This window comes from Citrus clementina, unplaced genomic scaffold, assembly GCF_000493195.1.
Source record: "Citrus clementina cultivar Clemenules unplaced genomic scaffold, Citrus_clementina_v1.0 scaffold_2, whole genome shotgun sequence".
NCBI lineage: Eukaryota > Viridiplantae > Streptophyta > Magnoliopsida > Sapindales > Rutaceae > Citrus > Citrus x clementina.
Window position 1 is genome coordinate 21,059,310 of NW_006262688.1, and position 27,982 is coordinate 21,087,291.

At 35.2% G+C, this 27,982-nt stretch overlaps 1 pseudogene; it reads right to left on the minus strand.

Annotated features, from left to right (window-relative positions):
• Positions 1-5,360: 5,360 nt before the first annotated feature.
• On the minus strand, positions 5,361-27,982 carry LOC112100960 (annotated as a pseudogene).

Below are 27,982 nucleotides of genomic sequence, written 5' to 3' on the forward strand. Positions count from 1 at the left end.
GCCTTTTTATAGCCAATTTCTTCTCCTATTGGCTTCTTTGACAAGCACCATCGTCCCCCTTCCTCTGGCCACGTCATCCGGCTTTTTTGCCACGTAATCTACCACGTCGACAAAAAAACACCAACTTCAAGAACCTGTCAGAGAAGCCAAAATTGAAAAAATTTAGCCGTTACCATGCACCATTTTAGCATAGCTGGCCAAAGCTGTGCACTGTACACAGAGTGGGGTCACACATGGTCACACTTGTACGATACGTCGCTTTTTAGGGAACAGAATGGGATTAATTACAGATCTAGACCAATTACATCGCGCCTCGTGGATGAATACAGCTGTTTCAATTATGTGTCCAGTTGTCACTGGCAGTACGAGTTAAAAGGCACCCTCTTTTACTCGCAACCATTGATATTTATCTTTCGACACAGCAGAGTTCAACAACCTCGTGTGTAAACAAATCCCCATACTCTCTATCTCGATCACGCCACGTGTCAGATCTCAGGCTCGGACAGTGATAATAAAATGCAGACGCGAGTGGGTGAGTATTGGAACTGGGGTCACTTTATTATCTTTGTTTTTTGTTTTCCTGTGCTGACGAATATGCCAGCTGGACACGCAGCAGCGCACTACAACGTTTGCCATATTTTCGTTCACTTGAGTCAGAATTAAATTAAACCAAAAGCTAAAGAATTTAATTCCCAAAAAAATGCTTAAAATCTTTTGGTTCCTGCATCTTAGAGGTGTCATGTGTGTCAAATTTATTGAGAATTTGTTTACTAATTTAAAACGGCTAATGTTAAGTTATATATACGTAATTCATAATTTTTTTATATAAATAATAAATAAATTTATATTATTTATTATTTATATGAGAAAATTATAAATTACATGCATGTAATATAAGAAGATTTATTTAAAACTGGCAAGAAATGGAATAAATGCCGTGGGGTTGGGAATGGCCAAGTAAGACGTATATTAATGTTCGTGTGCGCTTGTGGCCTTGTGGGGTCCAAATTTCATAACTTTAAAGTTTTGTAATCATTATTATTATTATTTTGAAAGTCATGATAGATTAGCACTATTCTTTTCATAGGCTTTTGTTCTAGCTAATAATTTAGCGAAATTATTGATGCATGGTTTCAATTGTATGCGACATTACTTTTTCTTGATTTTCCTGTGTATATTAATAGAATTCATTTTTTTAAAATTAAAAATACTCTTTTTGTGTATAAATCTGAAAATATATAAATAAGGAAAAAAAAAGAAGAGTTACAAAAGAATTTTGAAAAAGAGATTTAAGTTGTAAAATGATACTTAAAATAGTCCTAAAAATCCTCAAATAAATTACAAATACTTTTGACTTGAATATAGTTAATCAAAATCTCAAACAAGAGTAGGCATTGGATCATATAGAATAAGTTTGGATCCGATTAAGATATTCTATAATATTCAATCGAATTTGCTTCAAATCATTTTGGATCTGCGTTGACCCGAACAATTTGATTGAATTGCACTACTTATTGAAAAAATTTAAATATAAATAATTAAATATAAAATTAATTATAGATTTCATGAATGTTATGCAAAAATTAACAAAAATACCATAGATTTAGACTCAATTCGAACTAATATGAAATATCATCCAAATATGAACTGATATGAACTCGAATTCATCCAAAATATTCATATGATCCAAATGATGGCTTGAAAATAGGATTCGAATCAGATGATTTTTACTCCAATCCAAATAATTTGAAACTATATCAGACTCATCCAAATTTAAAATTATTCAGTCTTAATCTCAAATAATTTTTTAAGTAAGAATAGTGGTCAAAACAAAGTTGATGTAGTTACATAAAACAAATAAAGCATCTACATCACGGAGGAGAAATTCAGGGTTTTGATTAAATTATCAAAAGGATAAAAGCATATTAAAAGCAACTTTATGTGCATTCAAGTGATTATTGTTCTTGTAGTCACCAATTAGTGGGATATTAAGAGAGGGTAAAAGAAAAAGAGGAAGGACCGAAAGAGGGTAATGAAAGAGTTGCAAGATGCATGAAAGCAGCAGCGGTACGGTGTTTTGTTTTCGTATATGAAAAAAATAAGCACGCACATCCAAAAAGCATCATGGTCATCGGTCAGTCACCCAATTACCTCACGAAATATTATTTGACAGGCCAATTGTAAATCTCCACGTGGATGAAGATATTTTGCGACCTTCCGTCACAGTCAGAACACTTGATAGGACACACTCAACCGCTGTGGCCTGAGATGAGACACAGCTCACAGCTGGGGCAATTCTAAATTTTAATTTTCACCCCTTTTCTTGATTAACGTTATTTATTAAAGCAGGATTTCATTATTGCTTCTGGTGGGTGGGTGAGGTGGTGATTGACATTTTGATAATCAATTCAATGGTTTCTTGTAGCCCAGATAAATCTTACAGTGTATGGATTGGCAGGTGGAGATAAAATGATTACTCTGTCTTTTCCTATGGGTGTAGGGGCCATATGGATAGGTTACTGTTTCTGCCCTGCTGCTTTCTTTTTTTTTTATTAAATAATATTATTGTTCAAACTATAATTCATATTATATGTGATATTTATAAATTAAATTATTATTAAAATTAATTTATATTAATATTAATAAAATTTTGTTTAAATTTTAACTCTCATAAATATTTGAGGAATGTCTATTTTTTATATAATTATATTTATAAATCAGATTATTACTGGGACTAATTTATATCAATACTAATAAAATTTTATCCAAATTTTATCGTTCATAAATATTTAAAAAATATCTACTCTTTATTCTTAAATAAGAAAAAAAAATTATCTTCACTCAATATTAATTAAGAAAATAAATACCCTCATAATATATTTATGAGAGTTCGAACTCCTGTCCAACAACCCTGACCACTCAACCAAAAGTACTTAAATAAAAGACTGTAGCTTAATCTTTAATAAAATTATTCTTTACAAACTTACCTTTTCTTCGCCAAAATGACTTTAAATGATTCGAATAGATACAGAATTAAATAAAAGTACTTAAATAAAAGACCAAGTTCTTTTAAATAGTTTAATTTGTACCCCACTACTTCATAAGTTTGGATCCGTCGCTGATTCTGGCAATGTGTGCCATAAAATATAGGTAATGTATGCCGAAATACTATTACTAATAAGCAACAAATTTATTATCAATTATAAGTTTTGGGCTGTAGTAGGACTCTCATATAAAATCCTTATAATCATTTTTTGTTGATATTATTATCATTATAATGAAGAATACTTGTATTAGGTGGTACTAAATAGAGTATAGAGCAGGGATCACAATTCTCGTTTGAATTTTTTTTTTGTTTTAACATCTTAATAAATGAAATCATATAATTGATAATCGATAAATGAAAATGTAATAAAAAGGAGAAAATTTTAGCCATATTGGAAAAAATCTTGTATGATCAATTGATCGCACACTATTAATGATTATGATAATGGTACGCATGTGTTACACTGTACGTGCTTACTGTATTTCTTCACTAGGTGAAATACGGCTTGGGTCAATTGAAATGAATGAATCTAAATTTAGCAATTGGATTGGGGAATGGGTATGGGCAAATCTATGTGGTGACGTTGGGTGAATAAATCCACCTAATATGGAGATTTGAGACGGAGAAATTCCAGAAATTACTAATAGCAATATTTACGTCAGATTCGGCAAAAACGACTGTGCATTACCCCCGGCTCTAGGCCTAGGGAAGGACTAGGAGTAGGAGCAGAGGTTTGGGCACGCATGTTGACGAAAAACATGTCTTCTCGAACATGACGCCATTGTTTAACATTACCACCGTCACAATTTGACAAAATCCGAGATACCCAGTAGCAATTTCAAGGCCATGGTTTCGCCACTGCGATTAGTACACATCGCTCCATGGGAGGGTGGGTGGAGTGGCGTGTCATTCTATGATTTGTTGATTCCATTTTCTGCACGTGAAATGTGTTTGAAAAATGCAAGTTGATATGGTGACGGCTGACGACGGCCGGCTTAGGTGAAGGCAAATGAATTTAAAAATAACACGTGACGCTTTCCAAATTTCCATGCTGTAGGAATTTGAGGGTCGCTACTGTCTCTCACGAGCCTCCCTCCACCTTTCGCTTTAGGGACTTATGTTTTGGCTGCTGCTTCTTGGCCATGTATCGATGCTTTCTCTCTCTATCTTTGGTTTTATTTAATTTAATTTTTTCTTCAATTCTCCCAGTAGAGCCAGCAATCAATTTGTTTTGAGTCTTAATTTAAGATCTTGATCTATGATTTGTTTGATTTTGGCACCCACCACTTTTGAAGTTCTTGCAGTCGGTCCAACTCGCCATATCCGATGTTTAGTATTACTCGTAAAACGAATAAAGTGTGTATCGTCTCATCGTTTTTTTTTTTTTTTTATATAACTGGACCACTACTATACATTGACAAACTAAAGCACGCCTACTCCATTCGCATTACACTAAAATACTTATCCATATATTTTAAATTACACTGAAACACTTGCCCATACTCACATTTTTAGTGAATAAACTGTCTACACTCAATTATCCTCTCTAATATTCGAGGGGTGCCTACTCCACTCACATTTTGTAATGGAGAGACTGTCTCCACCCATATTTTCAGTGAAGAGACTGTCTCCACTTTTGTAATGGAGATACTGTCTCCACCCATATTTTCAGTGAAGAGACTGTCTCCACCCATATTTTCAGTGAAAAGATTGTCTCCACTCAATTATATTGAACTCTTGGAGAGACTGTTTCTACTCAATTATGTTGATAATTGAGGGAGTATTGAAGTTAACCCCCATAAAACTCTTATGAAGGCTCGAACCCTTACACTCAACATTATAAGTATAAACCTTCTCTCATTGGACCAAAGGCCCATTGGTGTGTATCGTCTCATGGTTAATTTCATAAAATTAAAACTTAAGCATTCTTGAGGGAGTATTGAAATTAACCCCCATAAAACTCTTATGGAGGCTTGAACTCTTGCACTCAACATTGTAAGTACAATGCTTCTCTCATTGGATCAAAGGCCCATTGGTGTGTATTGTCTCATGGTTAATTTCATAAAATTAAAACTTAAGCATTCAACTCTACTACGGATTACAAATTGCCGATTGCTTAATAGAACTGTAGTTTACATAACAAGTTTATATGCTAGCAATGCATTGCAGATTGTGACCCCCAAGTAGAACATCATTCCAGTAAAAAAGTCAGCTAAACAAATAGAGAAAGATCCAGAGTACCCAAGTCTTTAATGGAGTAATGAGTACATATTGATTTGCTGCTACTATTGTATAACAAGCACCTTCCAAAGCTTCATCTTTTGCCAAAGAAAATTCTATTTACAACATCAGCCGGCAAAGCATAGGCTGGATCAATTAGTTTCAGTCCAGGGCATTCAAGAAGTGAGAGTCCTGCATCGACGGCAAACATTGAATCACTTTCACTTGTGCATCAATATAATATCTATAGGAGAATTGTATTCTGATCATATAGATATATATATATATATAAGGATGGATGTGCTTTCGTAGGATTTCAATATTAAAACTCAAATTAAACAATTAATGGATCGGCTTTTCCAAATTTTATAAAATAATAAATTACCAGCTTTGATTATGGAGTTCTTTGGATCATACAATGTTCAAACAAATTTGAACGCGGTTAGTCAATTTTAATAACTAATTGATACGTGGCGTTGTTAAACCATATCGATGCTACACAAAGTGAAGCCTTTGGACCCAGATCTGACTTAGAACAGATCAATAGTCCGCACGTTCGGGTTTCCAGCCGATATACCAAATCAGTTTTGTTTTACCAAATAAAGTTAAGTCACTTTGAACGTGGTTGATTCTTTTTAATGGGCTATTGTCAGATTTAGATTAGGTTTTTTTTTTAAAGGTTTGGGTACATACACAGTACCAGATCCGGATCCCGGAAATGGTGCTCTGAAGGAATGGAGGAAGAAGAGAAGATTTACAACTGAGGATCGAGATCCGGTCTCTTTGCCTCAGAGGAATGTAGAATTTATATGGCAGATCTGATACAGATCAGTCTGCTAACATGCTTTGAAAAGAAAAATGCTTTAAAATAAATTGCTGAAATTTAAATGTGCATAAAATTAAATTGCAGAAAAGTAAATGCTTTAAAGTAAATTACGAAAATTTAAATTACATTGAAATTTAAAGAACTGAATTTAAACATACATCTTTACTTTCTGGCTTTACAAATTTTCAAATCTTTCCAGAAGGGAAGATTGAAAGACGGGAAGATTGAAGGTAAAGAACTAGTCTGATCACCCAAAGCTCTTGTGATAAAACTATTGTGTAAACAGAAAATTTCTTTGGAACCCTTCGGAGAGAGAGAGAGAGGTTTTTAGAGAGAAGGGGGAGAAGAAGTAGAGAGAGAAGCTTTGAAGAGAGAAAATGAAAAACCTGAGGAGTCTAAGTCTTCCTCTCGGTTTATATACAAAATTTTTTGAACTGTTCACTGTAGCGGGATTTTAAGTGCACAGTAAACTCTGGAAAGTTGCACTGTTCACTGTAGCGGGATTTTAAGTGCACAATAACAATTGGATAGTAGCTTTGAATAGTAGACTCTTTGTAGAAAAATACAATACGGGTGAAGAGACATGTGCGCTCTCACTTGTGTCCAGGGGACCACCCGAAAATACAGAAATAAAATGAATTTTCTCTTTTTTTTTTTTTAAGTAAATAATCAAATAATTATTTACAATGCTTTATTGGAGAGAAAATGCCAAAACAGTCATCTTCATTATCGTCTCCGAGAGAAATAAAGGGTTCTTCGTCCTCATCTTCGTCTTCATCTTCGTCTTCAGAGGTGTCAGCCACTGATGACTTTGATCGTGAGGCGAGGAGTTGTTCCATAGCTTTGAAGTACTCATCTTCAGTTTTGGCACCTGCCAAAAGAGACTGGGCTTTGGATTTTTGGGTTAAGAATGTTTGTTGGGCTTTAGAGGTGGTTAAGGATGGTTGGAGGAGGTTTTTAGAGGAAAGCCAATCTTTGATCATGTTAACAGTCAGTTTGGACTGTTCATCAAATTTTGACCACCATTTGACTTTAAAGGTTCTTTGGAGGATGACTTGGGAATCCTGGGTATGGAAACGAAGGTTCCATGAACAGACCCAAGGTAAGAAGAAATTTGCACAAAAGTTTAGAAAGGGGGGAAATCTTTTCTCTGAGTCAGAGGGTAAATAATGGGCTTTGAAGAGGTTTAGACAATTTGTAGCATTTGGTGTTAGGATTTGTGGAATTGGGCCAAAATGATTCCACCAATGCTGAAACCAATTTGGAAGGCTTTGAACGGTTATCTTTGTGTTGAAGAAAAATAACCAAGAATGAGATTTTTTAGTGTTTTGGATAAAAAAGGTGTTATACCATGCTTGTTGGTAATCCCAGTAGGAAAAAGTCCGACAATGTGGTAAACGAGTTTCAAAATTTAGAGGGAAGGTTTTAAAATTGTGGAGAAGGTCACCCCACTGATTTGGGCTCAATACTTTGAGGATTGTGGCCGTGGAATAAGCCGGTTCTGGATGGGCTTTGTCAAGGAAAAAATGTTTGAATTTAACTGATTCAGTTATCTCCAAAATGCTTTGATAATAAGACTGGGGTTTTGTTAAATCACATGGTTTGAAAAACCAGCCTTTGGGAAAAACTTTGAAATGCTTTGAAAATGATCAGTATGGTAAAATCCATCTTCCATTGAAAGGATATTTTGAAAATGGGTTTTATCAAACCAATCGGAGGTTTTCTTTGAAGGAGTTGGCTGAGAAAGCACAATTTGGGAGGATGAGCTTTCAGCAGAGACAACAACATTTTGGGAAGAGGGTTTTGAAATTTCAATTTCTTTTTGGGGAGAATTTTGGCTTTGAGAAAGGTTTTGGAGGGCGAGCATGAGCTCAGGTGATTTTGTAATGGAACTCATCCATTGCTTTACTTGGTCATCAGAAGAAATAGATTTGTATTGGACTCCATGTTCTTCAACCATTTCAATCCAAGATTTAATGGGCATGGCAGAAGAAAGTAATTTTTCTTTAGAAGGGGTTGACTGGGGTTCTTTGGAAGGTTCTTGGGAACCAGTGTCTTTGAGAACTGCTTTACCTTTATTCTTCTTTGGCGGCATTATCTGTTTTGAAGAAATTCCCGAGTTAGAAAATCAGGAACAGAATTTTTGTCACCTTTAATAAATTCAATATCAAAATCAAAAACACTTAAAATAGCTTGCCAACGTGCAAAGATTTGTTTTGATGCAATGTTTTGAACATCTTTTTCTAAAACATGTTTTGCAGCTTTGCAGTCAATTCTAAGTAAAAATTTTTGATTTAATAAATCACTTTGAAATTTTGTAATGCATAAAACAATGGAAAGGATTTCTTTTTTGATAGTAGAATAGTTTTTCTGGCAGTCATTCCAATGAGCAGAAACATATTGAACTATCTGTTCTTTATCATTATCCTTTTGTTTCAATATTCCTCCATAACCTATGTCAGATGCATCAGTTTCAACAATTTTAGGTAATGCAGGATTTGCAAGGAATAGACATGGGATGTTTTTAACAGACTGTTTTATTAACCTAACAACTTTGGTATGTTCATCCGACCATGCAACAGGATTCTTTTTCAACCTATCATGCAAAGGTTTAGACATCCTATTGATGTTAGGGCAGAAGTCAAGAACGTAATTTAAACTACCAAGAAATCTTTGTAATTGGGTTTTGTCAAGAATTTTGTCTGGGAATTTATCCGCAAACAAAAGTGATCTCTCAATAGGGGTAATAGTGCCTTTGGAAATATGGTGACTAAGGAACCTGACTTTTGTTTGAAATAATGAAATCTTTGTACTTGAAAGAGCCAGGCCAGCCTTTTTTGTAACAAGATGAAAAGTCTTTAAATGTTTGAAGTGTTGATCAATACTTTGAGAAAAAATCAACACATCATCAATATAAACTATACAAAACTCGGAGTAGGGGTTATAAATGTCATTCATGATTCTTTGAAATTCCGAGGGTGCATTTTTTAAACCAAAGGGCATAACAGTCCATTCGTACTGTCCAAATGGAACAGTAAAAGCAGTTTTATAACGGTCTTTTGGATGAATTTGAATTTGCCAAAAACCAGACTTCATGTCAAATTTTGAAAAAATAAGAGCAGAACACAATTTTTGGAGCAAATCCTTTTTATTAGGTATGGGGTACCTAATCCATTTTAAGGCTTTATTTAAGGGCTTATAATTTATCACAAGTCTAGGTACACCTCTTTCAATTTCAGAATTTTTATTTACATAGAAAGCGGCGCAAGACCACGGGGACCTTGACTTGACAATGAGTCCCTTTGACTCCAAATCATTGATTTCTTTTTTGCAATGTTGCTCCAATTCCATGTTCATTTGGATTGGACGTGCTCTGGTGGGTATTTGTTTTTCATCAAAAGAACTTTCATAAGGCAAATCTACTAAATGCTGTTTTCGATTCCAAAAAGCAGAAGGTAAATCGGCACATATTTCTTTTTCAATAAGGCTTTTAAAATCGGAAATTTTTCTTTGAATAAAATTATTTTGTAATTGACTCTCAATTCTTTGGAAGTTTAAATTCTTTTTTAAACAAAACAAATCATCTTGTTTGGATTTAAGAATGGCATTGATTTTGTGCTGATAAACAGAACAAGCTTTAACAATGTTTAGATTCCTAGTTTTTGGTTTTTCAATAAATGGGAAAACCAGTTCTTTAGATTTTGCTTTGAAATATATGCCATCATAGTTGACAGCATAAGGAGTTATGAGATTTATAAAAGGAGTGCCTAAAATGATAGCATGATGAATATCATTTGTAAGGACAAAAGAAGTTTTAAATTCAATTTGATTATTATAAATCGAGGCTTCAACTTTGGAGCTAACATTCAATTTCGAATTATTAGCGGCAGAAAGTTTTTCTTTTGTTTTTTCATGAAATCTTTTGGGGACAATATCTTCTCTAATGCAATTTAAATCGGCGCCAGTATCAAAAAGGGCAATGGCGTCCATAGCAAAATCATCAGAAAAGATGAGAGTGACTTTAATCAAATACTTTCTTGTGGTGATTTGTTTTAAAACAAACAGAAAATCATTGGGTACTGACTCAATATTTTCTACTTTAATATCATCACCATCATCATCAGGATTAGATTCATTGTCTGAATTATCCTGTAATTGTTTTTGTAAAAGGAGTTGAATAGTATCAGAATCACTTTTTTGTTTTTCTTTTAAATCCTTGATTTCAAGCTTAATCTGCTTGATTTCGTTTTGAAGATCTTGGATAGTGGGTGTTGACTTTTTTGTTTTCTTTTTGTCCAAAATCTGAGTAAGATCATAAGAATTTTTTTTAACAATTGGGACTTTAGAAGTCTCGGCTTTGTTAAAATCCAAAGTTTTCAAAAGTTTATCAAGATATTCTTTTTGAAGATTTGGATCAGAAATATGCTTTACAAGTTCAAGAAAAGTTTCTTGGTCTTTGGTCAAAACATTGATTTTCTTTAAAAATGAATCGGATTCAGATTCACTACTGCTAGATGCAGAGTCATTTGAGTCAAAAAGCTCATCAACTTGGTAAGGATCATTATCTCCCGACATGGAAGATTCAGAATCAGAAGATTCAACAAGGAGGGGAGCTAATTTGGAAAGAATGTCTTCATTGAGGTCAAGCTCATGAAGTCTTTTGTTCATTCTGCAAAATTTTGCAGTATGACCTTTCATGCCACATTTGAAACATGTAGCATCTTTGAAATTGAATGGGGTTATAGGTTTGGCTTTAAGTTCTTTCTTTTTAGAGAAACTTTGTCTCTTATAAGGCCTCGAAGGTTTCTTATAAGGAAGTTTCCTAAAATCACGAAAAGGTTTTTTAAAGTGTTTAGATTTGTAATGTTTCCTGCGAGGTTTAGAAGAACACTCACCATTACAATCTTTGGAAATAGAAGTTTTAAAGGGGTCATAATTGAATTGTTTACAGAAACCGCCTAATTCTTGTTTAGACTTCTTAAGCTCCCACTTAAGTCGTTTCTGTAATTTCAAATCTTGACAAATCTTTAAACCTTCTTTGTTGACAAAACTGACAAGTTCACCATAGGTGAGCTCATCATACGGAATACGGTTGTCATAAAGGGCTTTGATAGAATTTCTTACCTTTTCACCCAAAAGGGTAGGTAATCCAGCAAGAAATTTTTCTTTCCAAGTAGTATGATTTGCATCATCTCTTAGAAATAATCTGGTGAAAAAGGAGGTTTTGTAGCTTTGGAATTCACTAAGTTTCCTACATCTCAAGTTATGTAGGAGCTCAGCGTTTTTATCACGGAGGTGAGAAGGGTCACCAATGAAATGGAGGGAAATGGTCAAAATGAGAGTTGCAACAGCATCCTGAATTGGATTGTTGAACTCATCAAGAATAGGAGCTCCATTCTCATCGGTTTGGATAGAATTTAGGATGTCTAGTTGTTGCCGATTAGTGAGAAGATGATCCCACCAACCTTTCAATTGACCAGTAAAACCGGCAATGAGGATTTCCGATATGGCACGATCAGAAGTTCCTGCTTGGGTTTTATAGGCATTGGCTGCCATTGTCATTTGTTGCAACAATCCTAGGATATTATACTCAGACATGCCATCGATATTCCACTCGTAGACTGAAGATGCATTATATTGGGATTGATTTAATGCACTTGGCCTATTATCTATTGCTAGATCAGGTGGAGTCTTGATAGTGGGAAGGGCTAATTCCCAATGGATTTTGTTTGCTTTAGGAGTGGATTCCTCTTGGAAGGCTTCAACATCCGAAGAGGCTATAGAAGTTTGGTCATCTTTTTCTAATACTCCAATTTTGCTAGATTGAGGAGTATCAGGAGCTATCTGGGCTTTGCTAGATGAGGAAGAAGCAGCTTCTATCCTATCTAGTTGTTCTCTAATGGCTTTAGCAAAATCTGATTTTGATTCTTGAACAAGCTTTTGGCTAGTTTTCGAAACCTGAAAAGGTTTGAAAATAGGTTCCTTAAGCTTTTTATCAGAATCTGGTTTTGAAGGAATGGGCTTTTGACTAGGAGAAACAGATATGGTTGACTGTTGGAATTGGTTTTCTATTCTAGTCAACTGTTTTCCTATAGTATTTAAGTTAGTATTACAGAAATTATTCTGTTGGATAATACTGCTTAAATTACTATCAGTATCATTAGGTTTAGGAATTTTATATGGTGAAGCTCTAATGTCAATGGGAGGTTCACCGTGGTCAACGGTTATACTCCGGAGAGGTGGATGCTCGGAATCGACTGTTCTATTACTTTCGGAGAGTTTCCACTCAGTGGTCTTTTTCCTAATAGTAATAGGATTTGACTCTTTGAAGGGGTAAGAGATGTTGTTATTAGAGGAATATATCTCGAACCAATCAAAAAATAATATATGAACTTTATGAAGATTCACAAATTCATAATAAGATTGTTGGATTTCTTTTCTTTGGTTTAAAAAGTGTTTGAAAAACCAAAGTCTTTTTTCTTTGTTTAAATCAGAATAAAAATCATTATGCAGAAGAGTTTTATCTAATTCAAATTCTTTTTCAATGACACTAATGACATTTTCTGTAACAGCAGAGAACGTAGGAGATGTTGGAGGAGAAGGTTCCTTCTCTTCCTGACTTTGAATATGTTGATTACTAGTGTAGATCGGATGAGGAACACTAGTGGTATAATCAACTGATCGGATGGAGGTACTAGGAATATCTGAAGTAGAAAACCTAGGTTGACTTTGAAAAGGAAGATTTATAACAGAAGGGACTTTTGTGAATTTTCTTTCTAATGAAGGAATACCTGAGCACGATGCTTTATCAGAAAATCTGGATGAGGTGGATCTTCTGAACGATAGTTTGACTCTACCATCTGAATACTGAGTTACGTTTTGTAACTCTGTATTTGGCTCAAGTTGTTTTGGAATCGCTGGTGGAGCGGCTCCTTCAAGAATCCATTCTTCTGGAAGATGGACATATTTCCATTGAATAGGTTTTGGAATAACTGTGTTGGCTCTAGACAAATCAGTCTGTAAGAGAAGAGTCTCATCTCTTTTTGACTGGAATTTATGTTGTGTACTAAATGCAGTGATCATTGCCTTATATGAGATTTTAAAAATTAAGGCAACTGGGATAGATCCCTCAATCATATTATAATTATGAGTTTTGATTTGTAAAATCATGCTTTTCAAAATATTTTTGTCTTTAAGGGAAATTGTTATATTTGGATAACAATCAAAAGATATGGGACCTTTACAAAAACTAGATTCGATGCTGCTTAGCAAAGAATCATCAAAAGAGATGAATCGCCCATCTCTTAAGATAGCAAGGATAGAAGTATCCAAGCCTTCTTTGGTTAAGGGTTTTATTCCTACTTGAATAAGGCCGATGTGAATATAATTAAAATTCTTTTCTTTTAATTTCTTTAAAGAATGCTCAGAAAACAAGTGAATTGTTTCAAAAGGTTTTGAAAGAGTTATGTCTCGTTCTTCAGTCTTTATAATATAATCATTCTTTAAAAAATCAAGCTTTTTTGTTTTGTAAATCTTTTCTTTAGAAATTTTTGGAAGTTCCCAACAATCAATTGCTTTATCAAAGTTCTCAATAAAGAATTCCTCTGAACTCACAACATGCTTTGAATCACTAGTCTTCCCGGAAGAAGAGCTAGAAAAGGATGATGTTCTACAGTGTATAGGCTCCATGGTTAAAACCGTATGGTTAATCTTTGGTTTGGTCAAAATGGCTACAGGTATGGGTTTACAGCCCTCAGCGGAAAACTTATCCTATAACGGGACTTACTACCAGTAAATATTCACCACAAAACAAAACTTCAAGATTAAACACAAGTCTATGAAACACAGAACTATAAACTGTTTTACACTATCCTTCCCTTGGCTCTGATACCAGAAGGAAATAGGATCGAAGGATGGATGTGCTTTCGTAGGATTTCAATATTAAAACTCAAATTAAACAATTAATGGATCGACTTTTCCAAATTTTATAAAATAATAAATTACCAGCTTTGATTATGGAGTTCTTTGGATCATACAATGTTCAAACAAATTTGAACGCGGTTAGTCAATTTTAATAACTAATTGATACGTGGCGTTGTTAAACCAGATCGATGCTACACAAAGTGAAGCCTTTGGACCCAGATCTGACTTAGAACAGATCAATAGTCCGCACGTTCGGGTTTCCAGCCGATATACCAAATCAGTTTTGTTTTACCAAATAAAGTTAAGTCACTTTGAACGTGGTTGATTCTTTTTAATGGGCTATTCTCAGATTTAGATTAGGTTTTTTTTTTTTAAGTAAATAATCAAATAATTATTTACAATGCTTTATTGGAGAGAAAATGCCAAAACAGTCATCTTCATTATCGTCTCCGAGAGAAATAAAGGGTTCTTCGTCCTCATCTTCGTCTTCATCTTCGTCTTCAGAGGTGTCAGCCACTGATGACTTTGATCGTGAGGCGAGGAGTTGTTCCATAGCTTTGAAGTACTCATCTTCAGTTTTGGCACCTGCCAAAAGAGACTGGGCTTTGGATTTTTGGGTTAAGAATGTTTGTTGGGCTTTAGAGGTGGTTAAGGATGGTTGGAGGAGGTTTTTAGAGGAAAGCCAATCTTTGATCATGTTAACAGTCAGTTTGGACTGTTCATCAAATTTTGACCACCATTTGACTTTAAAGGTTCTTTGGAGGATGACTTGGGAATCCTGGGTATGGAAACGAAGGTTCCATGAACAGACCCAAGGTAAGAAGAAATTTGCACAAAAGTTTAGAAAAGGGGGAAATCTTTTCTCTGAGTCAGAGGGTAAATAATGGGCTTTGAAGAGGTTTAGACAATTTGTGGCATTTGGTGTTAGGATTTGTGGAATTGGGCCAAAATGATTCCACCAATGCTGAAACCAATTTGGAAGGCTTTGAACGGTTATCTTTGTGTTGAAGAAAAATAACCAAGAATGAGATTTTTTAGTGTTTTGGATAAAAAAGGTGTTATACCATGCTTGTTGGTAATCCCAGTAGGAAAAAGTCCGACAATGTGGTAAACGAGTTTCAAAATTTAGAGGGAAGGTTTTAAAATTGTGGAGAAGGTCACCCCACTGATTTGGGCTCAATACTTTGAGGATTGTGGCCGTGGAATAAGCCGGTTCTGGATGGGCTTTGTCAAGGAAAAAATGTTTGAATTTAACTGATTCAGTTATCTCCAAAATGCTTTGATAATAAGACTGGGGTTTTGTTAAATCACATGGTTTGAAAAACCAGCCTTTGGGAAAAACTTTGAAATGCTTTGAAAATGATCAGTATGGTAAAATCCATCTTCCATTGAAAGGATATTTTGAAAATGGGTTTTATCAAACCAATCGGAGGTTTTCTTTGAAGGAGTTGGCTGAGAAAGCACAATTTGGGAGGATGAGCTTTCAGCAGAGACAACAACATTTTGGGAAGAGGGTTTTGAAATTTCAATTTCTTTTTGGGGAGAATTTTGGCTTTGAGAAAGGTTTTGGAGGGCGAGCATGAGCTCAGGTGATTTTGTAATGGAACTCATCCATTGCTTTACTTGGTCATCAGAAGAAATAGATTTGTATTGGACTCCATGTTCTTCAACCATTTCAATCCAAGATTTAATGGGCATGGCAGAAGAAAGTAATTTTTCTTTAGAAGGGGTTGACTGGGGTTCTTTGGAAGGTTCTTGGGAACCAGTGTCTTTGAGAACTGCTTTACCTTTATTCTTCTTTGGCGGCATTATCTGTTTTGAAGAAATTCCCGAGTTAGAAAATCAGGAACAGAATTTTTGTCACCTTTAATAAATTCAATATCAAAATCAAAAACACTTAAAATAGCTTGCCAACGTGCAAAGATTTGTTTTGATGCAATGTTTTGAACATCTTTTTCTAAAACATGTTTTGCAGCTTTGCAGTCAATTCTAAGTAAAAATTTTTGATTTAATAAATCACTTTGAAATTTTGTAATGCATAAAACAATGGAAAGGATTTCTTTTTTGATAGTAGAATAGTTTTTCTGGCAGTCATTCCAATGAGCAGAAACATATTGAACTATCTGTTTTTTATCATTATCCCTTTGTTTCAATATTCCTCCATAACCTATGTCAGATGCATCAGTTTCAACAATTTTAGGTAATGCAGGATTTGCAAGGAATAGACATGGGATGTTTTTAACAGACTGTTTTATTAACCTAACAACTTTGGTATGTTCATCCGACCATGCAACAGGATTCTTTTTCAACCTATCATGCAAAGGTTTAGACATCCTATTGATGTTAGGGCAGAAGTCAAGAACGTAATTTAAACTACCAAGAAATCTTTGTAATTGGGTTTTGTCAAGAATTTTGTCTGGGAATTTATCCGCAAACAAAAGTGATCTCTCAATAGGGGTAATAGTGCCTTTGGAAATATGGTGACCAAGGAACCTGACTTTTGTTTGAAATAATGAAATCTTTGTACTTGAAAGAGCCAGGCCAGCCTTTTTTGTAACAAGATGAAAAGTCTTTAAATGTTTGAAGTGTTGATCAATACTTTGAGAAAAAATCAACACATCATCAATATAAACTATACAAAACTCGGAGTAGGGGTTATAAATGTCATTCATGATTCTTTGAAATTCCGAGGGTGCATTTTTTAAACCAAAGGGCATAACAGTCCATTCGTACTGTCCAAATGGAACAGTAAAAGCAGTTTTATAACGGTCTTTTGGATGAATTTGAATTTGCCAAAAACCAGACTTCATGTCAAATTTTGAAAAAATAAGAGCAGAACACAATTTTTGGAGCAAATCCTTTTTATTTCCTTCTGGTATCAGAGCCAAGGGAAGGATAGTGTAAAACAGTTTATAGTTCTGTGTTTCATAGACTTGTGTTTAATCTTGAAGTTTTGTTTTGTGGTGAATATTTACTGGTAGTAAGTCCCGTTATAGGATAAGTTTTCCGCTGAGGGCTGTAAACCCATACCTGTAGCCATTTTGACCAAACCAAAGATTAACCATACGGTTTTAACCATGGAGCCTATACACTGTAGAACATCATCCTTTTCTAGCTCTTCTTCCGGGAAGACTAGTGATTCAAAGCATGTTGTGAGTTCAGAGGAATTCTTTATTGAGAACTTTGATAAAGCAATTGATTGTTGGGAACTTCCAAAAATTTCTAAAGAAAAGATTTACAAAACAAAAAAGCTTGATTTTTTAAAGAATGATTATATTATAAAGACTGAAGAACGAGACATAACTCTTTCAAAACCTTTTGAAACAATTCACTTGTTTTCTGAGCATTCTTTAAAGAAATTAAAAGAAAAGAATTTTAATTATATTCACATCGGCCTTATTCAAGTAGGAATAAAACCCTTAACCAAAGAAGGCTTGGATACTTCTATCCTTGCTATCTTAAGAGATGGGCGATTCATCTCTTTTGATGATTCTTTGCTAAGCAGCATCGAATCTAGTCTTTGTAAAGGTCCCATATCTTTTGATTGTTATCCAAATATAACAATTTCCCTTAAATACAAAAATATTTTGAAAAGCATGATTTTACAAATCAAAACTCATAATTATAATATGATTGAGGGATCTATCCCAGTTGCCTTAATTTTTAAAATCTCATATAAGGCAATGATCACTGCATTTAGTACACAACATAAATTCCAGTCAAAAAGAGATGAGACTCTTCTCTTACAGACTGATTTGTCTAGAGCCAACACAGTTATTCCAAAACCTATTTAATGGAAATATGTCCATCTTCCAGAAGAATGGATTCTTGAAGGAGCCGCTCCACCAGCGATTCCAAAACAACTTGAGCCAAATACAGAGTTACAAAACGTAACTCAGTATTCAGATGGTAGAGTCAAACTATCGTTCAGAAGATCCACCTCATCCAGATTTTCTGATAAAGCATCGTGCTCAGGTATTCCTTCATTAGAAAGAAAATTCACAAAAGTCCCTTCTGTTATAAATCTTCCTTTTCAAAGTCAACCTAGGTTTTCTACTTCAGATATTCCTAGTACCTCCATCCGATCAGTTGATTATACCACTAGTGTTCCTCATCCGATCTACACTAGTAATCAACATATTCAAAGTCAGGAAGAGAATGAACCTTCTCCTCCAACATCTCCTACGTTCTCTGCTGTTACAGAAAATGTCATTAGTGTCATTGAAAAAGAATTTGAATTAGATAAAACTCTTCTGCATAATGATTTTTATTCTGATTTAAACAAAGAAAAAAGACTTTGGTTTTTCAAACACTTTTTAAACCAAAGAAAAGAAATCCAACAATCTTATTATGAATTTGTGAATCTTCATAAAGTTCATATATTATTTTTTGATTGGTTCGAGATATATTCCTCTAATAACAACATCTCTTACCCCTTCAAAGAGTCAAATCCTATTACTATTAGGAAAAAGACCACTGAGTGGAAACTCTCCGAAAGTAATAGAACAGTCGATTCCGAGCATCCACCTCTCCGGAGTATAACCGTTGACCACGGTGAACCTCCCATTGACATTAGAGCTTCATCATATAAAATTCCTAAACCTAATGATACTGATAGTAATTTAAGCAGTATTATCCAACAGAATAATTTCTGTAATACTAACTTAAATACTATAGGAAAACAGTTGACTAGAATAGAAAACCAATTCCAACAGTCAACCATATCTGTTTCTCCTAGTCAAAAGCCCATTCCTTCAAAACCAGATTCTGATAAAAAGCTTAAGGAACCTATTTTCAAACCTTTTCAGGTTTCGAAAACTAGCCAAAAGCTTGTTCAAGAATCAAAATCAGATTTTGCTAAAGCCATTAGAGAACAACTAGATAGGATAGAAGCTGCTTCTTCCTCATCTAGCAAAGCCCAGATAGCTCCTGATACTCCTCAATCTAGCAAAATTGGAGTATTAGAAAAAGATGACCAAACTTCTATAGCCTCTTCGGATGTTGAAGCCTTCCAAGAGGAATCCACTCCTAAAGCAAACAAAATCCATTGGGAATTAGCCCTTCCCACTATCAAGACTCCACCTGATCTAGCAATAGATAATAGGCCAAGTGCATTAAATCAATCCCGATATAATGCATCTTCAGTCTACGAGTGGAATATCGATGGCATGTCTGAGTATAATATCCTAGGATTGTTGCAACAAATGACAATGGCAGCCAATGCCTATAAAACCCAAGCAGGAACTTCTGATCGTGCCATATCGGAAATCCTCATTGCCGGTTTTACTGGTCAATTGAAAGGTTGGTGGGATCATCTTCTCACTAATCGGCAACAACTAGACATCCTAAATTCTATCCAAACCGATGAGAATGGAGCTCCTATTCTTGATGAGTTCAACAATCCAATTCAGGATGCTGTTGTAACTCTCATTTTGACCATTTCCCTCCATTTCATTGGTGACCCTTCTCACCTCCGTGATAAAAACGCTGAGCTCCTACATAACTTGAGATGTAGGAAACTTAGTGAATTCCAAAGCTACAAAACCTCCTTTTTCACCAGATTATTTCTAAGAGATGATGCAAATCATACTACTTGGAAAGAAAAATTTCTTGCTGGATTACCTACCCTTTTGGGTGAAAAGGTAAGAAATTCTATCAAAGCCCTTTATGACAACCGTATTCCGTATGATGAGCTCACCTATGGTGAACTTGTCAGTTTTGTCAACAAAGAAGGTTTAAAGATTTGTCAAGATTTGAAATTACAGAAACGACTTAAGTGGGAGCTTAAGAAGTCTAAACAAGAATTAGGCGGTTTCTGTAAACAATTCAATTATGACCCCTTTAAAACTTCTATTTCCAAAGATTGTAATGGTGAGTGTTCTTCTAAACCTCGCAGGAAACATTACAAATCTAAACACTTTAAAAAACCTTTTCGTGATTTTAGGAAACTTCCTTATAAGAAACCTTCGAGGCCTTATAAGAGACAAAGTTTCTCTAAAAAGAAAGAACTTAAAGCCAAACCTATAACCCCATTCAATTTCAAAGATGCTACATGTTTCAAATGTGGCATGAAAGGTCATACTGCAAAATTTTGCAGAATGAACAAAAGACTTCATGAACTTGACCTCGATGAAGACATTCTTTCCAAATTAGCTCCCCTCCTTGTTGAATTTTCAGATTCTGAATCTTCCATGTCGGGAGATAATGATCCTTACCAAGTTGATGAGCTTTTTGACTCAGATGACTCTGCATCTAGCAGTAGTGAATCTGAATCCGATTCATTTTTAAAGAAAATCAATGTTTTGACCAAAGACCAAGAAACTTTTCTTGAACTTGTAAAGCATATTTCTGATCCAAATCTTCAAAAAGAATATCTTGATAAACTTTTGAAAACTTTGGATTTTAACAAAGCCGAGACTTCTAAAGTCCCAATTGTTAAAAAGAATTCTTATGATCTTACTCAGATTTTGGACAAAAAGAAAACAAAAAAGTCAACACCCACTATCCAAGATCTTCAAAACGAAATCAAGCAGATTAAGCTTGAAATCAAGGATTTAAAAGAAAAACAAAAAATTGTGTTCTGCTCTTATTTTTTCAAAATTTGACATGAAGTCTGGTTTTTGGCAAATTCAAATTCATCCAAAAGACCGTTATAAAACTGCTTTTACTGTTCCATTTGGACAGTACGAATGGACTGTTATGCCCTTTGGTTTAAAAAATGCACCCTCGGAATTTCAAAGAATCATGAATGACATTTATAACCCCTACTCCGAGTTTTGTATAGTTTATATTGATGATGTGTTGATTTTTTCTCAAAGTATTGATCAACACTTCAAACATTTAAAGACTTTTCATCTTGTTACAAAAAAGGCTGGCCTGGCTCTTTCAAGTACAAAGATTTCATTATTTCAAACAAAAGTCAGGTTCCTTGGTCACCATATTTCCAAAGGCACTATTACCCCTATTGAGAGATCACTTTTGTTTGCGGATAAATTCCCAGACAAAATTCTTGACAAAACCCAATTACAAAGATTTCTTGGTAGTTTAAATTACGTTCTTGACTTCTGCCCTAACATCAATAGGATGTCTAAACCTTTGCATGATAGGTTGAAAAAGAATCCTGTTGCATGGTCGGATGAACATACCAAAGTTGTTAGGTTAATAAAACAGTCTGTTAAAAACATCCCATGTCTATTCCTTGCAAATCCTGCATTACCTAAAATTGTTGAAACTGATGCATCTGACATAGGTTATGGAGGAATATTGAAACAAAGGGATAATGATAAAGAACAGATAGTTCAATATGTTTCTGCTCATTGGAATGACTGCCAGAAAAACTATTCTACTATCAAAAAAGAAATCCTTTCCATTGTTTTATGCATTACAAAATTTCAAAGTGATTTATTAAATCAAAAATTTTTACTTAGAATTGACTGCAAAGCTGCAAAACATGTTTTAGAAAAAGATGTTCAAAACATTGCATCAAAACAAATCTTTGCACGTTGGCAAGCTATTTTAAGTGTTTTTGATTTTGATATTGAATTTATTAAAGGTGACAAAAATTCTGTTCCTGATTTTCTAACTCGGGAATTTCTTCAAAACAGATAATGCCGCCAAAGAAGAATAAAGGTAAAGCAGTTCTCAAAGACACTGGTTCCCAAGAACCTTCCAAAGAACCCCAGTCAACCCCTTCTAAAGAAAAATTACTTTCTTCTGCCATGCCCATTAAATCTTGGATTGAAATGGTTGAAGAACATGGAGTCCAATACAAATCTATTTCTTCTGATGACCAAGTAAAGCAATGGATGAGTTCCATTACAAAGTCACCTGAGCTCATGCTCGCCCTCCAAAACCTTTCTCAAAGCCAAAATTCTCCCCAAAAAGAAATTGAAATTTCAAAACCCTCTTCCCAAAATGTTGTTGTCTCTGCTGAAAGCTCATCCTCCCAAATTGTGCTTTCTCAGCCAACTCCTTCAAAGAAAACCTCCGATTGGTTTGATAAAACCCATTTTCAAAATATCCTTTCAATGGAAGATGGATTTTACCATACTGATCATTTTCAAAGCATTTCAAAGTTTTTTCCCAAAGGCTGGTTTTTCAAACCATGGGATTTAACAAAACCCCAGTCTTATTATCAAAGCATTTTGGAGATAACTGAATCAGTTAAATTCAAACATTTTTTCCTTGACAAAGCCCATCCAGAACCGGCTTATTCCACGGCCACAATCCTCAAAGTATTGAGCCCAAATCAGTGGGGTGACCTTCTCCACAATTTTAAAACCTTCCCTCTAAATTTTGAAACTCGTTTACCACATTGTCGGACTTTTTCCTACTGGGATTACCAACAAGCATGGTATAACACCTTTTTTATCCAAAACCCTAAAAAATCTCATTCTTGGTTATTTTTCTTCAACACAAAGATAACCGTTCAAAGCCTTCCAAATTGGTTTCAGCATTGGTGGAATCATTTTGGCCCAATTCCACAAATCCTAACACCAAATGCCACAAATTGTCTAAACCTCTTCAAAGCCCATTATTTACCCTCTGACTCAGAGAAAAGATTTCCCCCCTTTCTAAACTTTTGTGCAAATTTCTTCTTACCTTGGGTCTGTTCATGGAACCTTCGTTTCCATACCCAGGATTCCCAAGTCATCCTCCAAAGAACCTTTAAAGTCAAATGGTGGTCAAAATTTGATGAACAGTCCAAACTGACTGTTAACATGATCAAAGATTGGCTTTCCTCTAAAAACCTCCTCCAACCATCCTTAACCACCTCTAAAGCCCAACAAACATTCTTAACCCAAAAATCCAAAGACCAGTCTCTTTTGGCAGGTGCCAAAACTGAAGATGAGTACTTCAAAGCTATGGAACAACTCCTCGCCTCACGATCAAAGTCATCAGTGGCTGACACCTCTGAAGACGAAGATGAAGACGAAGATGAGGACGAAGAACCCTTTATTTCTCTCGGAGACGATAATGAAGATGACTGTTTTGGCATTTTCTCTCCAATAAAGCATTGTAAATAATTATTTGATTCTTTAGAAGGGGTTGACTGGGGTTCTTTGGAAGGTTCTTGGGAACCAGTGTCTTTGAGAACTGCTTTACCTTTATTCTTCTTTGGCGGCATTATCTGTTTTGAAGAAATTCCCGAGTTAGAAAATCAGGAACAGAATTTTTGTCACCTTTAATAAATTCAATATCAAAATCAAAAACACTTAAAATAGCTTGCCAACGTGCAAAGATTTGTTTTGATGCAATGTTTTGAACATCTTTTTCTAAAACATGTTTTGCAGCTTTGCAGTCAATTCTAAGTAAAAATTTTTGATTTAATAAATCACTTTGAAATTTTGTAATGCATAAAACAATGGAAAGGATTTCTTTTTTGATAGTAGAATAGTTTTTCTGGCAGTCATTCCAATGAGCAGAAACATATTGAACTATCTGTTTTTTATCATTATCCCTTTGTTTCAATATTCCTCCATAACCTATGTCAGATGCATCAGTTTCAACAATTTTAGGTAATGCAGGATTTGCAAGGAATAGACATGGGATGTTTTTAACAGACTGTTTTATTAACCTAACAACTTTGGTATGTTCATCCGACCATGCAACAGGATTCTTTTTCAACCTATCATGCAAAGGTTTAACTGCTTTACCTTTATTCTTCTTTGGCGGCATTATCTGTTTTGAAGAAATTCCCGAGTTAGAAAATCAGGAACTATATATATATATATATCACTTGGCAGGCAAACAGTCAAATAACAAGAGAACATTCTATCCACCTCAGAAAATAAATAAAGGAAAATGAAAAAAGAAAATTTGGCCTTCCTAACCATTTCTTCAAGATTTAGAATTTCAAAACATTTATAGAAGAATCTTCTTATAATTACCGATATAGGAGAGGCAGTGTGTGATTGAAGATGGTAATCCAGGGTTAAATAGGAAAGGCTGGCAAAAGTAGGAAGGGCTGAGGGCAGATTCCACATATGAAACAAGTCAGACTACATTAAGAATCGGAAAGAGTACCAGGATTCACACAAGTGGTACCATGTCAAAACTCTTACAAATTCAATAAAGAAAGATTTAACTTAATTGGATGAACGCATAAAAGTTAGTGAGGTCAAGTAAGCAAAATCAAAGCTAATAGATACCTGCTACTCCAAAATATGTATGGAAGACATCAATGGCATCATCAGGTCTATCTGAAATTCCTCCATCTTCCATGTCCTACAAATTAAAAAATTAAATGTAATATCAGTTGAGTCTTGGCTGCAATTCTGGAACTCAAAACTCCAAAAGGTAACAAATTAACAAATTCTGGGTCGCCAGAGATTATTTGGAAAAGGCCGGTTCAACTCAAACTAACCCGACTGTCCAAGATGAACTTAACAAGCTTGTCCGTATCGATCCAGTGGGACTCTGCCAATCATGATCAAGCTTGAAAGAACCCACAAGGAGCAGCAAACCTGAGTATTTAAACTACAGCACTGTAAGGAGAACCTACAAGGATGTTCCATCATGAAGTCAGCCTGAGAGAAAAATACCCGCATCAGGAAGTTTGTCAGGGCGACCATTAAGATCTCCAGATTTGACTTGTCCCTCGCATAACCACCATCCAAGAAGGCCCTTGTCAACATGTTGCAGAGGCCCGGCAATAGCAAGTGCACCAACACAGCAGAAGACTGCAATCACAACTTAAAGATTTATCAGATTTTGAGTCCATTTTTAACTTTCACCAGTTGCTTAAAGCAGGTATAACTGGAGTAGGGAACAAGGTGATATGAATGAATTTAGATAAGAAGAAGTAGAAGTCGGAGAAGTTAAGAAAGGAAGGAAGAGTTCTTTCGCTGAAAATCTGTTTTTCTATTATCCAGATGCTTTTGGCTATTTATAGCCTTACAATCGTGACAGATAATGTAGCAAAACAACTGCAACAACAAGGCAAAATAATCGGAAACAAACATGTAACCATGCTACCACTTATGCTTAAGTTAAGCAGCCTATTCGTCTAACTACCAAACTAAGTTGACTATGTCTACCGTCTTGACCATCTCAACAAATATGACTATATCTACTTCATCATCAACGCCGCTTTTGGCTACCCACGAACATATTGCATGCATGCATAATTTGCACGTATCATTTCCTCCCCGCTTCAAGGATCCTTGTCCACAAGGTTGAAGTGCCCTAACCAGTATCGGGTGGTGTGAATGGTGGAGGATCTTCAATCATGAACAGCTGTGGCCTTTGGCAGTGTTGACCAAGAATGAATTTCTCGTCACAAAAATAACATAGCCCTTTTTCACGTCGAGCTCGTGCTTCTTGGTTAGTTAACCGCTGGATAGGAGGAGGAGTGTTGGCATTGGCTGTTTGGTTTGCCTTAGGAGGGGGCCCCAAGATCCCCGTAGAACTATTTGAGATTGGTGGTTGCATGAAGGAAATAGGTGGTGGTTGAGAAAAGTGTTTGGTGCCGCGGAAGAGAGAATTTCGCTCCTCAATTAGTCTTGCCACACCAATGGCCTCAATCAAGGTACGAGGTTGTTTAATCTTGACATCGAGTCGTATTTCATCCTGAAGACCTGCGATGAAACAACCAATTAAAAACGTTTCAGGTAAACCATCGACTTGGTGAGAAAGCTTTTCAAAAACTTCCTGATACTCAGCCACTGAGGAAATTTGTTTTAAGTGTGTTAAAGCTTAGAAGGATCCTCATAATCCGTTGGACCAAAAGGGAGTAATATAGCTTTGGTAAATTCAGTCCAAGTTTGTGGTCCTTTGAATTTGGTTAGCCAGCGATGCCATTGGAGTGCTATTCCTTCGAGATGGAAAGAGGTCAATTTGACTTGCTGTTCTGAAGCAATGCTTTGGAAATCAAAGTATTGTTCAGCTTTGTAAATCCATCCGATAGGGTCATCACCGCTAAACGTTGGAAAAGGAAGTTTGAGCTGGGCATGAGACCGATCTAGGTTGGAGGTGGAAAGTGAGGTTGGCTGGTGTGAAGGGATGTGAGTTGTGGCAAATGGGTTGATCTCCCTTTCCTAGGAAGTGTGTTGGACATGCAAGGATTGAAGTTCAGTAAGAATTGTTTGAAGGGTGGTGTGAATTTGGTCAAAATTAGACTCATGTCTAGCAAGGATTTCTTGAACCTCTTCACGAAATTTAGCATTGGATTTATTGCGTGTGGCCATGGATCATTGGATGCTCTGATACCACTGATATGAATGAATTTAGATAAGAAGAAGTAGAAGTCGGAGAAGTTAAGAAAGGAAGGAAGAGTTCTTTCGCTGAAAATCTGTTTTTTCCATTATCCAGATGCTTTTGGCTATTTATAGCCTTACAAACGTGACAGATAATGTAGCAAAACAACTGCAACAACAAGGCAAAATAATCGGAAACAAACATGTAACCATGCTACCACTTATGCTTAAGTTAAGCAGCTTATTCGTCTAACTACCAAACTAAGTTGACTATGTCTACCGTCTTGACCATCTCAACAAATATGACTATATCTGCTTCATCATCAACGCCGCTTTTGGCTACCCACGAACATATTGCATGCATGCATAATTTGCACGTATCACAAGGAAACTTGTCAATTCTTTAGACAAAATTAAAGAAATCCCGCGCATCTTTAAACATATAATTGCTATCTAGACTGCAAAATTACTTGAAATATAAATTTCCAGAAATCTATTCTCTCACAATATTCCATTTTGATGTCAATGGGTTAGAAGTTGAAGCATATGCAAATAAGTGGAAACTCAGACCAAGGCTGAAAGAAGTGAAGATGTACTAACTCATGAGTCAAAAAGAACCGAATTCAACTAACAATTTTTGTTATCATGCAACAGTTGTAACATAAAATAGTAAATACATTACATAGTTTGCCCTGCATGAAACTCCCCACCTGCAATGTACCAAAAACCACCATCCAGATTTCTGCAACTCAATATGTACTCCACGGCCTTACCCACATTGATCTTATCCAGCCGCTGTAGTATTGAGAGGCAACATATCGCAATATAAGAAAACATACAAAATGGATTTGTACAAAGAGATTATTTCAAGACAAGTACAAGCTGTAGATATCTAAGAATCCAGTAAAATTTACCGTGTATCCACTTCCCCCACTTGTCTCCAGAAAAGGAGTTGCCCCCATTTTGCAGCCCAGCATATCTAACTCAAAGGTGAAGCTCCGCAAGAATGCTTGAAGTGGCAATGTTTTATTAAAAAAGGAATTTGCATCTAATGCAGCTCATGTACTAGCCTGTTTATTATTGCCATTGGAGTTGCCAAAAACATAAAAATTATAACATTACAGAAATCAGACTCTCTAGTCAAGTGAAATTTCATATATGTGAAAATAAAATCATTAGTCATAAAAAAGTTGTTACTTCTGTGAATCTTATAAGAAACAAAGCATTATCTTTATATTGAATAATTGACAAATCCCTACCAACAATTTGACACCTTATCAGCATCAAGAATATCTAACTTATCAAAAAGGGCCAAAACTTGCACAGCATTGAGGGCATACAACATATGTGGATCATGTCCAATATTACCAGCAAACCACCTGCAAAGAAAATTTTCTTTCATCCATCACATTATATTTTAATATTTAAACTAAAAGTAGTACTAAGTGATCTACATTGTTTAAATGCGTGGTCATTTTGATCTTAAAAGTCAGATTCAAAAACAAGAGAACTTGCCAAGGAAATAACAAATTGGATAATTATTGATGCATGAAGATACAATAATAAGTGTAAGAAAAATCCTCTGTGCAAACTAGATTCATCTTGACACTTCAAGATCCATGAAATAACTTCTTCTTCATCTACTGCATTAAGCTTTCCTAAAATATCAAGAGTCGTCAGCCCCCATTATGCCCCATTCAATCTCAAATGTTCCACCGCCACAGATTCAAAACTATCCTTTTGCTGAGAAACATCAATGAAAATTGCAAA